The sequence below is a fragment of the Haliotis cracherodii genome, unplaced genomic scaffold (assembly GCF_022045235.1).
Source record: "Haliotis cracherodii isolate W230 unplaced genomic scaffold, xgHalCrac1.p SCAF_15, whole genome shotgun sequence".
Classification (NCBI taxonomy): domain Eukaryota; kingdom Metazoa; phylum Mollusca; class Gastropoda; order Lepetellida; family Haliotidae; genus Haliotis; species Haliotis cracherodii.
Genome location: NW_027266270.1, coordinates 8924488 through 8940121, shown reverse-complemented (window position 1 = coordinate 8940121; position 15634 = coordinate 8924488). Strand labels below are relative to the sequence as shown.

General features: G+C 40.6%; 1 pseudogene; it reads right to left on the bottom strand.

Annotated features, from left to right (window-relative positions):
• Positions 1-2067: 2067 nt before the first annotated feature.
• LOC139462661 (uncharacterized) lies at positions 2068-15634 on the bottom strand (annotated as a pseudogene).

The following is a 15634-nucleotide window of genomic DNA, read 5'->3' as shown; positions in this document are numbered from 1 at the left end:
GGTGACTCTGCTTGTCGTAAAAGGCGACTAACGGGATCGGGTGGTCAGGCTCGCTGAATTGGTTGATACATGTCATCGATCCCAATTGCGTGGATCGATGCTCATGATATCAATCACTGGATTGTCTGGTCCAGACTCGATTATTTACAGACCGCCGTCATATAGCTGGAACATTGCTGAGTGCGGCGTTAAACAACAAACCAACTGCGTGGATCGATGCTTATGATATTAATCACTGGATTGTCTGGTCCAGATCGCCGCCATATTATAGCTGGAATAATGCTGAGTGCGGCGTTAAACAACAAACCAACCAACATGCATTGTAGAGATACAAACGTCTGATAAAGCAGTATTACAGTACATCTATCTACATCTTCAACCCCAACGAAAATGAATACAGTAAATGTAACGTAAAAATATCATGGTTACAAAACTTAATAGAAGTGAAAACAAATCATAATGCGACAATTACGTCATTCAAGTTAATGATTGGTTTATTGAAAGCAAAAATATTACCACCCACAAGTCACTACTGAATATATCACCTGGAATGACAATTTGATTGGTTGGTTTGTTGTTGGTTGGAAAAAACAAAGAGAAACCACATAGCATCGCATCCTGGAAAAAATAACACATTTATTGCCAAATATTAATTTATCTGCATACTTGTTTAACGTGTTAAAATATAGTATCTTCATGATACAATAAGACATGATGAAAATGAACACGTTTACAAATGCATCAATTTTATTATTGAGTCACAGGGTCAGAGGCCACAGAGGTTACCTGCCGGTACTCGTCCCCCATTTGTTCTGTTTGACCAAAGTTGTCATTACGGGCATAACTTTCAAGCCCGAAAAAAGATAAAAATAACAACAACAAAAACTGCTTAGATATTATATGACGATATACCGAAGAAGTACGTAACGAGATGGAAACAAGGTGACAAACATCCCAGTAGATGTATATATCCTTTAGGCACAGGCAGCGTCATAACTACAAACAATTTATAACTTATTTGCTATCATACATATGCATACAGAAACTAATTGAATTTGTTCTATTATTTTTATTTTTATTTTGGAACATTGACTATGTTTGTAAATGGCGACTAACGGGATCGTGTGGTCAGGCTCGCTGACTTGGTTGATGCATGTCATCGATCCCGATTGCGTGGATCGATACCCATGATATTAATCACTGGATTGTCTTGTCCAGACTCGGTTATTTACAGACCGCCGTCATACATCTGGAATATTGCTGAGTGCGGCGTTAAACAACAAACCAACCAACCAACCAACCTTGCTTGTCAAAGTCAAAATTGCCGCCCCGAAGTTCACCTTGACAGGTACCCGTAAAGATTCGGCTTAGAATACGTCTTCAGCAACCCTTGCTTGCCTTAAAAGGCGACTATGCTTGTCGTAAAAGGCGACTAACGGGATCGGGTGTGCAGGCTCCCTGACTTGGTTGATGAACGTCATCGATCCCAATTTGTGTGGATCGATGCTCATGTCAATCACTGGATTGTCTGGTCCACACGCGATTATTTACAGACCGCCGTCATATATAACTGGAATATTGCTGAGTGCGGCATTAAACAACCAACCAACCAACCAACCTGATCCCGTGGGTCCCGCAATGAACATCGTAAAAGGATGAGGTAGTGTCAAAGGGGAGGTCACGACCTCTTCATCATCATCACCACCACCACATGACGCCATCCTGTGTTCTGGCTGACTGACACACGGCAGCAGCGGTGACGGTGGTGGTGGAGGAGAGTAGCTTCCCAGGGGAGAAGTGTTTTCCTGTCGGGGTTGCAGAGGTTTATGGAACCGTCTCATATGTCTCTCCATATTACCATGTCTAGTGAACTGGCCTTTTTTCTGTTATCTATTTTTTATTTTATTTATTCATTACTTTTTCTTTACTTTAACAACGAGCATGTGCACTGACATGACAGACAGACAACGTAGACGACAACAACAACCACATACATAGGAAATACGAAAAGACAAATGAGGAGGGAGTGTATTGCATGTCCCTTCAACAACGCTAAAACTTTTTTTCTCATTCCATCTTCAAGCTCTTCGAGTGAAGATGGGGCCACCATAAGATGTGGTCATCCATCATACTGTCCCAAACAGGTCCCAAACATGTTAGGGACCCACAGATACAGTCTATGGCCTCCCTGAAACAGACATGACACTTTACTTGACCACTGTTGCAGCTTATGTATCTCAGCATATTGTTCTGCCGACAGGCACTACATTAACGTTGTAAGGAAGTGAGTTGAGCTTCTCCATAAGGATCCTGGTCAACGTTGTCGTCGTCGTTGCAAACTATGGGCATACCTGAGGAGAAGACATTAAAATCCTCCGGTGATGCTGGTGACCAAAAAGCATCAAGCAGGGTGGGTTTGTCAAGATCCATGGAAGGGAGGGCTGTCAGCTTGAGCGCTTCATGATCATCACCGTCACTGGTCGTCATCATCACAGACGCATTAGGTGAATAGGTTGGCTCCCGAGGGGTTTGTTCCCACCACTGTTCCAACACGGACTGCGCTGAACCGACATCGGGGGAAGGATGGGTGTCCTGTCAATCCAACAAGAAAAGAACCCTTCAGTATACCCACGATCATTGTCATGCATTCGTGATACTCATCATCATCATCATACAAAGAATAGCATGGTACTTACAGCTGTTCTTGATGAGAGATCTTCAGAGACAATTTCTTCCGTGGTCGTCTTTTTGCAGGTGTTGCAAGTTTCAAAAAGGATGTCCCTTTTGTTTCGCTGTCTGATGCTGCTGTGGTGGTAGCTGGTGCTATGGGGTGTTGGCAGTTGCTATTGTTGTTGATGCTGCTGCTGCTGGGTTGCTTGTTTTTTTTCTTCTGGGTCTTCTTTATCGTCTTCTTCGGTGCTACTTTCTTGGGTTCAGTTAGTTTCCTCATCCTCGAACGTATCATGTCGCACATCACTTCGTCGGCCTTCGCACGTTACTTGGCGTGCATGTCGTCGGCCTTGATCTTCGCACACATCACGTCGTACACTTCACCACACAGTTCAGCAGTCATTTCACCGTTCCAATCTCCACTCCCTTTACCACCCATGTCGCTCTGTGTGTGGCATTCATCAGTTTCGACATGATGTTGTCAGGAGACAGATAACAAGCCATCCGTGCCTTTGCAGCTCACCCCTATTGTGGGAGAAGAAGTAATTGAGTTCTTCTCCGAAACGGCCCTTTTCAGGGCCACCCATCTCTCCCGAAAGAACGCTTTCATCCATGGCTTTGACGACCCTCAAACCCAAACAAAGAACACGCCTCCTCCTCCCTTTTCTTTGACCCCCCCCCCAAAAAAAATAATGTACATCAAGGATTTTACACGCGCTTCTTTCAATTTTGATTTTTCATATTGTACGAGCGCTTCTTGGGGTTCCCCCTCCCCGGAAACGGATGTCCCGTCCTCTTGGAGGTGCGCACGCCTCCCGGAAACGGATGTTCCGCCATCTTGGATTCGCACGCACCACCGTATGTGACGTCATCACGGATGTGCATGGAACCGGAAGTGACGTCATCGCGCATGCGCAGAACCTAAAGTGGTCCTGGAGTATCGTCCCCAACTACTATTCAGGAAACATCTGAACTTCTGCAAATGTAAGATACTGTTCTCGAGACATCAAATTCTCTGTAGAACTAGTGTCCAACATCAGTTCAACAGATTTACCTGCAATATTTACAAGCTATATACAAACCTTTCCCTGACTGCTTGAGAGAAATTATCTCTTCTTTGTCAGCGGAACTGGCTGGATTTGAGTGTTGATTCATGGGATGGCGGCTGTTCCCTTGATCTTTTCCCTCTCTCTGGGTCTTTTCCTCATGTCGGCTCACGACCCTTTGAACAGACAAACTCTAGTTTCCCTGACGATTTCCCTTCTTTTGCTGAGGTTGAGGTACTCTGGGTGGATAACGACAATCTCTGTACATATGTGATGGGTCACCACAGTTGTAACACACCCTCCTTGTTCCTGACTGTGAAGGTCTATTCTCTGCCACTGGCAAAGAATCAAGTTTCTTTAGAAACGTGTTTATTGTCTCCATGAGTCTTGATATATGTTCAACTTGATCATTCTGTCGATCTGGTTTTGCTGCTAAAACTCTGAGTTGTCTGGCTCTCGACTTGTCAGCAGGATGCAATCTTTCACATTCCAGGTAAGTCTCCATTTCAAATGCTGCTTGAATTGCCTCTTCAAAAGTATGAGGACGAGACTGTACAACGCTGAATCGTACCTGTCGATCGTGAATGGACTCAATGAAATGACTGCGTGCCAAGTGATCTTTACAATCTCGGGTCGTAGCAGGATATGCGAGATTAGCTAAGCGATGTGTGGCTTGCCCAAGATCCTGTATCGACTCGCCTTCTTTCTGTTGTCGGTTCCGTATTTCAATCATGTACAATTCGACTTTGTCATTTCCGCCAAAGTGACGTCCTAGCAATCTTGTAATTTCTGGGTATGTCATGGGGCCATGCTGTTCTCCATAAATCTGTAGTGCTCTACCCCGTAAAGTTGCTGCCTCATGTGCCTCATTCCAGTCATTCACATGGCACATGATCCAAAATGAGCCAAATAATTCTACAAAGGCATGCTTCCATCAAATGTATCCGGCGTCAGCAAAATTCCTCTTCTGTTCGGATAAATTTGCTCAAATGATGGAGGATGTTCTCTCTGCTGTTTGACATATTCAGGTAAGTGTCATCAAAACACAGCAGGAAATCTTGATCTCAGTGTATCGATATGACAATCCTCGGATCTCTGCTCCAATTTATCCATATCTTTGTTATTAAGAATGGGTGCTTGTACAGGGTAAGAAACTGTATTTGGGAAATCACCACCTGACAAGTCCAAATTTTCTCTCTCAGACATCCTTGAGTATCTGTCCTGTACATGCTCAGCTGAAATGATATCCTTGTCTCCTAATAAGTTAGGTCTCACTTCTAAAGAATTTCCGACTCCTGAAAAAGGAGGTCCCAGACCGGTGAGAAGTGGACAAAGAACTGTATTCTGCAAGCACAAAGTCTTGTTTACTGTGTGGGGAACTGTGTCTGGGATGAAAAGTAATCAAACCACTGTTTTCTGTGTCTTCTTGCATCCTTGATATGGTGGCTAAGTCAGATTCAACTGACGACATATTCAAAAGCCATAGCTAATAACAATAGAGAGAGATAAAAAAAAAAGATTAAAAACTGCACTCTGACCTCAGTACAATTCCGTATAAGTTCCCGTCAGTCCTATCGAAGAATAGTGTAAAAAGGGTTAACTTGAAGAAATCTGTACAAGTTGAATAGTTAGAGCTGTCAACACTTTAACTGGTCATTAGGTCTGTAAGAACACTTGGCTCTCAGGTTGAAGTCATACTTGTTACACTGGAATATTGCTGAGTGCGGCGTTAAACAAAAACACAACCAACCAACCTTGACAGGTCTATTTATAGGTGACGTTAGGTCACATGATACGCAACTGTGACGTCAGAAATTCCAAGATGGCGACTGTAAACATGACTGTCGTGACTCAAGTTGGAATTTATAGAGGATATTTAATGTGTTTTCTCAAAAAACACTTTTATCTGAAGTGGGGAGAGTCTAATATTTCACGACATGAGATATAAGTTGTATTTGAGAAAACACATTGAATTTTCTATTTATTATATACATGTTTTATTTTCATTACTTGCAATTTATATATTTTTTCGAAAACAGTGTCTGATAAATTACTAAGTTCTCCCTGTCGCCCCTTTACCACTGCCGTATAAAGGGGGTTTGCGAAAAGAATATATAGTTCGTGAATAAAACTAGCCCTAGGCCTGTTAATATTTGTTATGCGAAATATATTATTTCATATCGAGTATTAAGTTCCGTGGACGTTTTTGTTTGTCATAATTAAACATTTCTGTTTAAAATGAAAACAGAAATCATTTTCAAACAGCGATTATTTTATTGGCATAGGATTACATAAACAGTTAGTACCGTTACCATGTCGAACGATCAGCTGAGCGCTCTCCAGGCTTACAAAATCCGCCAAATTTGATCAAATTTTGTCACAGATAAGAATGAAAGTTGACATAAACACATTTATAGAACCCCGAACATTTTAACTGAAACATTGTTGCTTGCTGTCATGAATTAAATTAGGAAAGTTCAATTCTCGGAAAATTCAAGCGGGCGCTTCTCGCCTCGGCGGTACGACTCGCTGTCGCCAGTTGTGCGTAATGTCTGGCGAAGCATGTCCGGCGCAATAGTGATATTAACGTTGCCATAGATGTTATTTCCAGACATCAGACTCGTCAAAAAGTTCCTGTGGTCAGTTGAAGAGAAGTTTTGCACCTGCGGTTGAGACTGAGTACAGTCGGCATCTGAAGCAGTTCGACTGACCGTGCAGATGGGTCCGGCTCGGTGTGTGGGACAGATCGCAACCTGTTGACCCCATTTCCATTGATGTGTTGTCGGACAACATGTGCGAGATGTTTTTTTGTTGATTGGAATTAAGGTGACTGTACTGGTTGATGGAATTCACATTCTTGTGATCTGTTTAAATAGAGTATGCCGATATATAATTTATAATTATTTTTATGAATTAATTTATTAATTAAAAGTACATAGTCTCATATGACTGTAAGTAGGCCAACATTTCATGATTATGATATAATTCCTCAGTCTGCTGTTAGAAGATAGAATGTGATAGTTTATACTGATACAATAATGGAATAGTATGTGCATTTGAAAGAAATAGTCCATATTTGAAAAGAAATTGATTTTGTTTAATGATTATTAGTCAAACAAAGGTATATTGTTAGTTTCAGGTATATTGTGACAATATGTTCAAATGAGGTATTGCAGAAGAGTGGAAATTTGAAAATACTAAAATTTATCTGTAAATGTAAATAATTGCAATGAATGTAGGTGGTATTTTTATCGATGCAGTCCTCAGTGGGGATCTCAGTGGGGATACTATATGCTATATTATCTGGCAGTTAAATTTGATTAAAATTCATCATGTTTGCCTAATGATTCATGTTCACTTTGATCTGCAAAAAACAAATATTACCTGTTATTTGCATAATTTGGTTTGGGGGGAGGCCCTTGTCGTTCAGTTTCTGCACCACATGGTTTCTCACACTGCAATGAAATAATGGGCATATTTCATATACTGACTGATATAACTTTTTTATATCAGTCACTAGTGACTGATAAATTCCAGTTTGTCGTCATTGATAAATTCCAGTATGTCATTCATATGTATATAATAAACTGTTATACTTGATTCGGTAACTTGGAAAAACACTGCTTAAAGGTATGTCATCCTTATAACATACAACATGATGCTGGTGTGGAGAATTTGAATAGCAGATGTAATTTCTTCTTTAGAAATAGGGGAATCTAATATTTCCGTTGCAAAATTGGTTTCATCATTATCAAAAGAGATCAACTGCAATTATTTGTGGAATCATCACCGCAAAAAGATTTTGGAAGTAATTAAACCACTCATGCATTTCTATGTTACTTTTAGTTTCCTTCTTTTTGTTGATGCTTTTCAAGGTCGTCCAAAACTGTTTTGATGAACTGATACTTTCTAGTTTTTTCAGCTTCTATCCATGAAATTTTGTTTCTTTTTTCTGCAATTAGCTTTATACTTATTTTTCGAGTGAGTCTTTATCCTTTAATTTCCCGAAATGGTTTTAAAGAGTGCATCTTTCCTTCGTTAACTCACATTCCCAGTCAAACCACTGTTTACTTTCTCTGTTGGGAGATACTTCCCTTTTCATTCATTACGTTCCCTGCATATACAATAGCTTCTGTAAATAACGATACACTTTTACATCAATATTTGTAAAAACAGAATCAATAGCTTTATTTAAGAGGCCTTCGAAAGTGTCTGATTACAGACGTTCTTGGAAAATGACTGCTTTTCTGTTATCACACTTAAACATTGAATGACTATTGTAGGCGTTATTAAATGGTGGATTTCCACATGAATGAAGCGCTCGTAAAGACATTGTGATAGGCAGGCGCTGCCATTCGTGGCGTGACTCAATATCAAAATGTTGGCACAAGTCAAATATATCTATGGTGCTAATAATGTAATCGATAACACTTGCCCCAGCATTGCCAACAAATGTAAAATCACCTTTCCCGGAATCATTTCAACAGAGGCCATTCATAATGAGTACATTTAAAACAGCACATAAATTAATAATACATTTTCCAAAGTTATTAAGAACAGTATCGTTTGAATATCTACACCGATGAAACCTGTCTAAGAGAAAGTCCCAGTATGAAGTATCCTGGCCATGGAGATATTCAAGTATATCATCCTCTACATAATCTGGCTCTTTGCCGGTTCTTGCATTTGGTCACCCCGTAAAATGCACGAAACGTCACCAACATCACCTAGGATGACAAGTAGTTCGTCCTGAAATAGCAATATACTGTTTTTAGGACCAACATTACTGTCGTTCCATGTAGATCCTTCTGTGTGAATATACACACAGCAGACTATAACACGTGTTTTTGCAAGTCCAAACAGTAACCTGTCAAGTAATAGATATACACCATTTGCTGTGATCCATGAGTTTTTAACATAAGCTATAAGATTCCGTTTTACGAGAACACAAATTCCATCTGAATGTCTTCCAAAATTTGCCACAGTAAACTACGGTTATAACGAACACGCTTATAAAGAACTGACGGATATAACGAACTTACTTTTTGGGTCCCGACTATTTGATGTAGTTCTGCTGTATATATGCTTATAACGAACTACGGCTATAACGAACTAAAATTAGTAGTCCCTTTGAGTTCGTCATAACCGTAGTTTACTGTATCTTGTCTGCTGTCTTAATAAGTTGCTATATTCGCAGAACGTATCATGAAAATTGAGTTTCTGGGTCCATGTTTCTGTCAAACCAATTTTGTCAAATGTTTTTTAAAAATGATACACACTCACAGTCTTGATAACTTTGAGAGCAATCCTGAAACACGAGTTTCACAGCATTAATGATACTACAAGTAGGTTCAGACGACGCCCCCTGTATATCCGGGCCCTGACCACACCCATATCTCTTCTGTGTCGGTCTCCCACCCCTGCCTGCGTTACCTCTGTCGGCCTGACGTGGGTTGTTTCCGTCAGATGACTCGGGTCGAATCACCTCTGTATTTACACGTGAAGCTTACGTATCACGTACAGGACCTGACGACAGTTTACCACCTTTAGAGAAATAATGTTTGCTTGGGTCTTTCTCTTTGCATTGTTTTATTTCTTGTCTCTGGTTCATTGTCAGGTCGTTTGCTATACCGTAGCCTCTGGACTTAAGAGAACCTCTCAGGTTCAGAGTCTTTATTTTATCGTCCCAATGAACCATTTTTGGAATAACTGGGCGTGGTTTATCGGACGACATGCGTCCTATCCTGTGTGCCCTCTCGATATCCCTCCGAGTTAATAGTTCATTGTCATCAGGTCTGGCAGAGTTAAGAACATCCAATGTTTTACTTTTGCAAACAGAATAAGATTTGTTTGCACTGAGAGATACCATAGATAATAATGTTGTTCCTTCTGCTACGTCTCTCGCGATCCTCTATGCGTGAATCAATAGCATCAAAACCATCAAAGATCTCATCAACGATTTTCATTAACAGCATCAATATCTAACTTCATGATGTTATTCTTCTTTGTCCTTGAGTTGTTTTTCCAGATCCGTGACGCCACCACGTAACAACTGAATGTCGTTCCTCATTGAACTGTTCTTGGCTGCTGAAAACATCTGATCCGGGCCCTCCACATAATAATCGGAACACCCATGCTTACTGCGAAGGATTTTATCACTTATGGACCTTCCCTTCAAATTTTTTTTCACGATGTTTGTGGGAGGTGTTATCACAACAACCGTTTCCGACGCCATGGAACTCTCACTCTCACTGTTGTTGTAATTCCTGCTAATGTAAGTGTGAGTGAGTATGGTTTTATGCCTCTGTTAGCAATATTCCAGCAATATCACGGCAGCGGACACCAGAAATGGGCTTCACACATTGTGCCCACGTGGGGAATCGAACCCGGGTCTTCGTAAGGCGACTATGCTTGTCGTAAAAGGCGACTAACGGGATCGGGTGGTCAGGCTCGCTGACTTGGTTGAAGCATGTCATCGATCCCAATTGCGCGGATCGATGCTCATGATATATATCACTGGATTGTCTTGTCCAGACTCGATTATTTACAGACCGCCGTCATATAGCTGGAATATTGTTGAGTGCGGCGTTAAACAACAAACCAAACCAAACCAAATCTTCGGCGTGACGAGCGAACACTTTAACCACCAGGCTACCCAGCATCCTTAATTCTTGTAAACAAATGTTGATATTGCCATGTATGTTGGGGTTATTTACAGGTTTGTGGAATGTCTGGTTGTTGTCATTGTCCACTGGGTATTCTTGGTCCATACGCAGCCATTTACTTGCTGCCGTGATATTATCGCATGGTGTCATCACTGATTTTCTGCGATCCATTCCCATACATTTCACTGTTAGTTTGCCTTTTTCGCTCAATGTACGTTTTGACAGACAACCGGGACTGGTGATTATCTTGCGTTATATATACCCTGGTAGATCCAGGGTAGAGCTGGTCTTCAGCAACCCATGCTTGTAAGAGGCGACAAACCGGATGCGACATTAACAAACAAAAACTCCTAAAAAACCTCTGGCGTTGAAGTTTTACATAAAAGGAGAATCACTTACTTATGTATTGCCCTTCATATGTACACACTGTGAATACCGTGAACTCCGCTTAGAATTGGTCTTCAGCAACCCATGCTTGTCGCAAGAGGGGACTAAGGGGATCGAGTGGCCTGGCTCGCTGACTTGGTTGATGCATGTCATCGTTCCCAATTGCGTGGAGCGATGCTCATGTTCTCAATCACTGGATTTTCTGGCCCAGACTCGATTATATACAGACACCTGTCATATAGCTGGAATATGGTTCAACGACAAATACAGACACAACTAATGGAAAGATTTCCATTCAAACGTATGATTGTTAGAGCAACGGAATTGTGCATGGACTTTCCTGATAACATATATTGCTTTGTGAAACCTGAAATTTTATTCGTACAGGATACAATTACTTATTGCAACACCTATTTTGTGTTAAGTGCAAGATTGCCTTGACAAGATGCAGGTAAGAAAGTGTGCGCTAAAACACGTTAACCTAGAGTGAGTGTATACATGGGTTCCTACAAGAGGTATAGGTGACCTATCTCTGTAACAGGCTGTTGTCAATGGCGAATTTGCGTCTTAAGCTGCTTAAACGTAGGTTCGAATCACCCTTTCATTCGGAATGTTATGCTTCATCTTAGTAGCATCTAGATGTGCTGCCCTGCCACATCTTCACAAGTAGCCACAGATCATCCATACAAAGCGCTGCTCACTGCCTAAACGAGGCTTACAGTGCCGTGCTGTTGTTAGGGTAACTCTGTCCCGAGCAAGCAAGTTGTGAGAGGTGGTCCGTGACTAGTTGATAGCGCCCGAGACTGCGTGGGTCGTTGATCATAAAAGTAATTATGGCACACTACTGTGGCCGAAAAAGGGAGGAAAAATAGTTATTATTCTCCATAATCTAGGATAAAAAAGGGTACATTCAAATAAGATATATTCTAAGTAAGGATAAGAAATTTATGGATGAACAACTTCTTTATTACATTAAGAGCAACGTTTCGGTGTAGGTTCTAACACCGTTATCAAGCAAGTGATTTACAGAGTTACTTACTTACTTACTTTGGAGATTTAACGTGCGCTTTCCGACTGATGCGTATTTCGCACACGGGCCCGGCCAGGCCATTTAATGTGTTTCCGAAAGGGGCGAGGGTGGTCTGTGCAACCCAAGAGGGGGCTTTAGGGGTTGCTTATATAGAATTTGGGAATTTTGAGATATGGAATAGATGCCGATGGGGTTGGGGAGGAGAACTAAGGGAGCTGGGTATGGTGGATGCTTGTTTGTTTATGTGATTTTGATTTGGTAGGTTATTATGGTTTTAGATGCGTTTTATTAGTTCCGTTTTTATTAAGAATACGCCTAAGGCCTTGAAGTTTTCTAGTTTATTTTGTGGGTTTAGTATTGCTTCTAGAGTGAGAGCCTTGTTTAGATTGAGGGTGGTTTGTAATGCGGTTCGATGTGTTAGGTAGTGTGTGCAGTGGATGAGTGCGTGTTCTGGGGTTTCTGGTTGTTTGCAGTGTGGGCAGTTACCTGTAGTGTGTTTTTTAAATTTTTTTAGGTGGTTATTTAGGTTGGTGTGTCCTGTTTGGAGTTTAGTGATTACTCTGTCGATTTTTTTTGATGGATGGAGAATTTTTGGTTTGGTTAGTGGTTTGCTGAGCACTCTTTTGATTTTGCTATTTGAGTTTAGATATAGGTTATGCCATTTTTTTGTGATTTTTTGTTTGTTTACACTTTTAATTTCTGATTTTGAGATGGGTAAGTTTAAGCTTATTTCTGGGATTTTAAGGGATAGTTTAGCTGCTTTATCGGCGTTTTCATTACCGTATATTCCTACGTGGGCGGGTATCCACAAGAAGGTTATTTGTTTGCCTGCTTTTGTTAGGTCGTTGGAGCTTTTAAGTATTTGATTTATTAATTTAGGTCGGTTTTTGGTATTTTTGTTTTGTAGGGCTTGTAGTCCACTTAGGGAGTCAGTAAGTATTAGGATTTTTTGGTTGTTTTTGGATTCTTGATTGTGGAGGGCTGAGGCCATGCCCATTAGTTCGGCCGTGAATATTGATTGGTTATTTGGGAGTCGGAAGGATTGTGTGGTTTTAGTTGGTTGTGTGGTATGGACTCCGAAACCCGTGTGTTTGGAGGTCGGATCTGAGGATCCGTCCGTGTAAATGTGACACCAATTTGGCCAATTTTTGTGTATGTATGCTAGTGTGGTAGTTTTAGCTATGTTTGGGTCGGTTTGTTTATTTATTTGGCTAGCTAGTGTTGTGTCTATTTTGGGTATTTTAAGTTTAGGGGTGAAGATATTTGATTGTTTGCAGTTTTGTTTAAGATTTTTAATTTGGTGTTCATTTAGGTAGTTTGTTATTCTTTGGGATATTGGGGTAAGTAAGGGGTGTTTACGAGCTAGAGCTTGGTTTTTAGGGCTGATGTTTTGGTTTATTAAGTTTTGGATGAGAGGGTTTGATTGGGACGCGGCCCAGAAATTTAAGCTTAGCTGTTCCCTGCGTAGACTTAGTGGCATTTCTCCTGTTAAGGCCTGAAGTGAGGTGTAGGAGGTGCCATGTTGGGTGCGTGTAATGAGTTTGAGAGCCTGATATTGTATTGAGTCAAGTTTTTTGGATAGAGAGTTGTTTAGGGTGTTGTATATGGCGCAGCCGTAGTCTAGTTTTGATCTAATTAGGGATATGTACAGAGAGAGGAGAGTATCTTTGGAGGCTCCCCAGTTAGAGCCAGTTAGGCATCTTAGGGTGTTTAGGTCTTTACTGCATTTAGTTGTTAGGTTTTGGATGTGAGCATCCCAGATTTACAGAGTGCAGTAAGCAAGTATATATACACGTAAGAGGCAATGTTTATACAGTAGGGTAGATATTGTATACTGGAGTAGAGAAGCCTGTTGTGTACACACAAGGGCAGTGATGATAACCATCGGTGAAGTCAGTGATATGAAACAAAGGATGAAGCCAGTAATGTTAACAACGGGATTATGGCTGATTGCCTATCAAAGAAGATATATTCTGTCTCTCCGTAGGTGTAAACAGATTGAAGGTGTCGATAAATGCGGAAAGTATCATCTGCCACAAGGTTAAAGACCTTGTGTTCTTGTACAGTTGTGAAATACAACAGTATGAAAGTAAACGTAAAAAAAACATTTTATCTTAAGGCATTATTGCTACTGTTTTCTTCTTCGAATGAGATATTCCCGTTAACTAACCCCGTCGTAAAAGGCGACTAACGGGATCGGTTGGTCAGGCTCGCTGACTTGGTTGGTACATGTCATCAATCCCAATTGCGTGGATCGATGCTCATGACATAAGTCGCTGGATTGTCTGGTCCAGACTCGATTATTTACAGACCGCCGTCATAAAGCTGGAATATTGCTGAGTGCTGCGTAAAACAACAAACCAACCAATCAACCAACAAGCATAGTCGCCTTTTACGGCAAGCATGGGTTGCTGACGACCTATTCTACCCCTGAATAATCACGGGTCTCACAAGATGTTATGTAGACACATCGTTCAGGTGTTGATATAAATATGTTAGAGCACTGTTACGTTATATTGACATGTTGTTCAGGTGCTGATCACAAGATGGTATGTAGACACATCGTTCAGGTGTTGATCACAAGATGTTAGAGCACTGTTATTTAGACACATAGTTCAGGTAGGTTGGTTGGTTTGTCGTTTAACGTCGCTTTCAGCAATATTCCAGCTATATGATGGCGGTCTGTAAATAATCGAGTCTGGACCAGACAATCTAGTGATCATGAGACATCATGAGGCCTTGATCACAAGATGTTAGAGCGCTGTGATGTAGACACATTGTTCAGGTGCTGATCACAAGATTTTAGAACGCTGTGGGTGAGTGAGTGAGTGAGTTAATGCTTTACGTCACATCGGCAATATTTTAGCCATATCGTGACGGGAAGTTATACATTTTTAATACATATATGTAAATTAAATATAAACCGGTCATCGATGGACAGTAAGATCACAGATTTCTATTTCAAAACTAGCATACAACCATAAAAAGATATCACAATAAGTAACGGTACAATATAGAAATGGGCTATAGATCGCCAGCAGTGTTGAAGGTAGATCACCATGCCAGGGTTCATGGGGACTCACAGTACTTTTGCTAGCTGCATGGACATCAGTCGGATTTACATCATCTCTTCAGCTGTTGGCGATTAATGACAAATTTAGCCAGATTAAACGAACATATATACTACGACTAAAAAGGAGCAGAAATCTACAATACAATTAAAAAAAATCATTATTTGAGGTCTTACATACCCTCTCAGGGTGACAATAATTTTACACAACTTTAACTCCCCTTCGAGGATATAGCCACTAACAATCTCGGTTACTGATTAATTCTACCAATTATAAAAGTTATTTATTTATTTACAAAATATAACAATCAAAATTTATGAATTGATTCGATTTCCTTTAAAAAAAATCATAAATTAAATGACTATTTACCTGATAAAAAAGATCCTTGATACATGAAACTTTGAAATATTTATTCCTTGGGATGGAAAAATCAATGCAGTCGAGCAGGACATGCTTCACCGTGATTCTTTCATCACAAGGGACACAAAATGGAGGATCCTCACCTTTTAACAAATGTTCATAAGTATAGCGAGAATGACCAATACGACATCGGTTTGATACCTCTTCAAATCTGGACTGACAACCCAAGTAGGTATAACCAATATTTGCTTTTATTGCATGTAATTTCTTTATACCCACATGGGTGTCCCACTTCTTCTGCATTAGATCTCTGATATAAGATCCAATGACAGGTTTATAATCACTGTATGGTATAAGAATTTGTGTCACAGATTTGTCGAGGGCTGCTTTTGCAGCAGCAGCCAT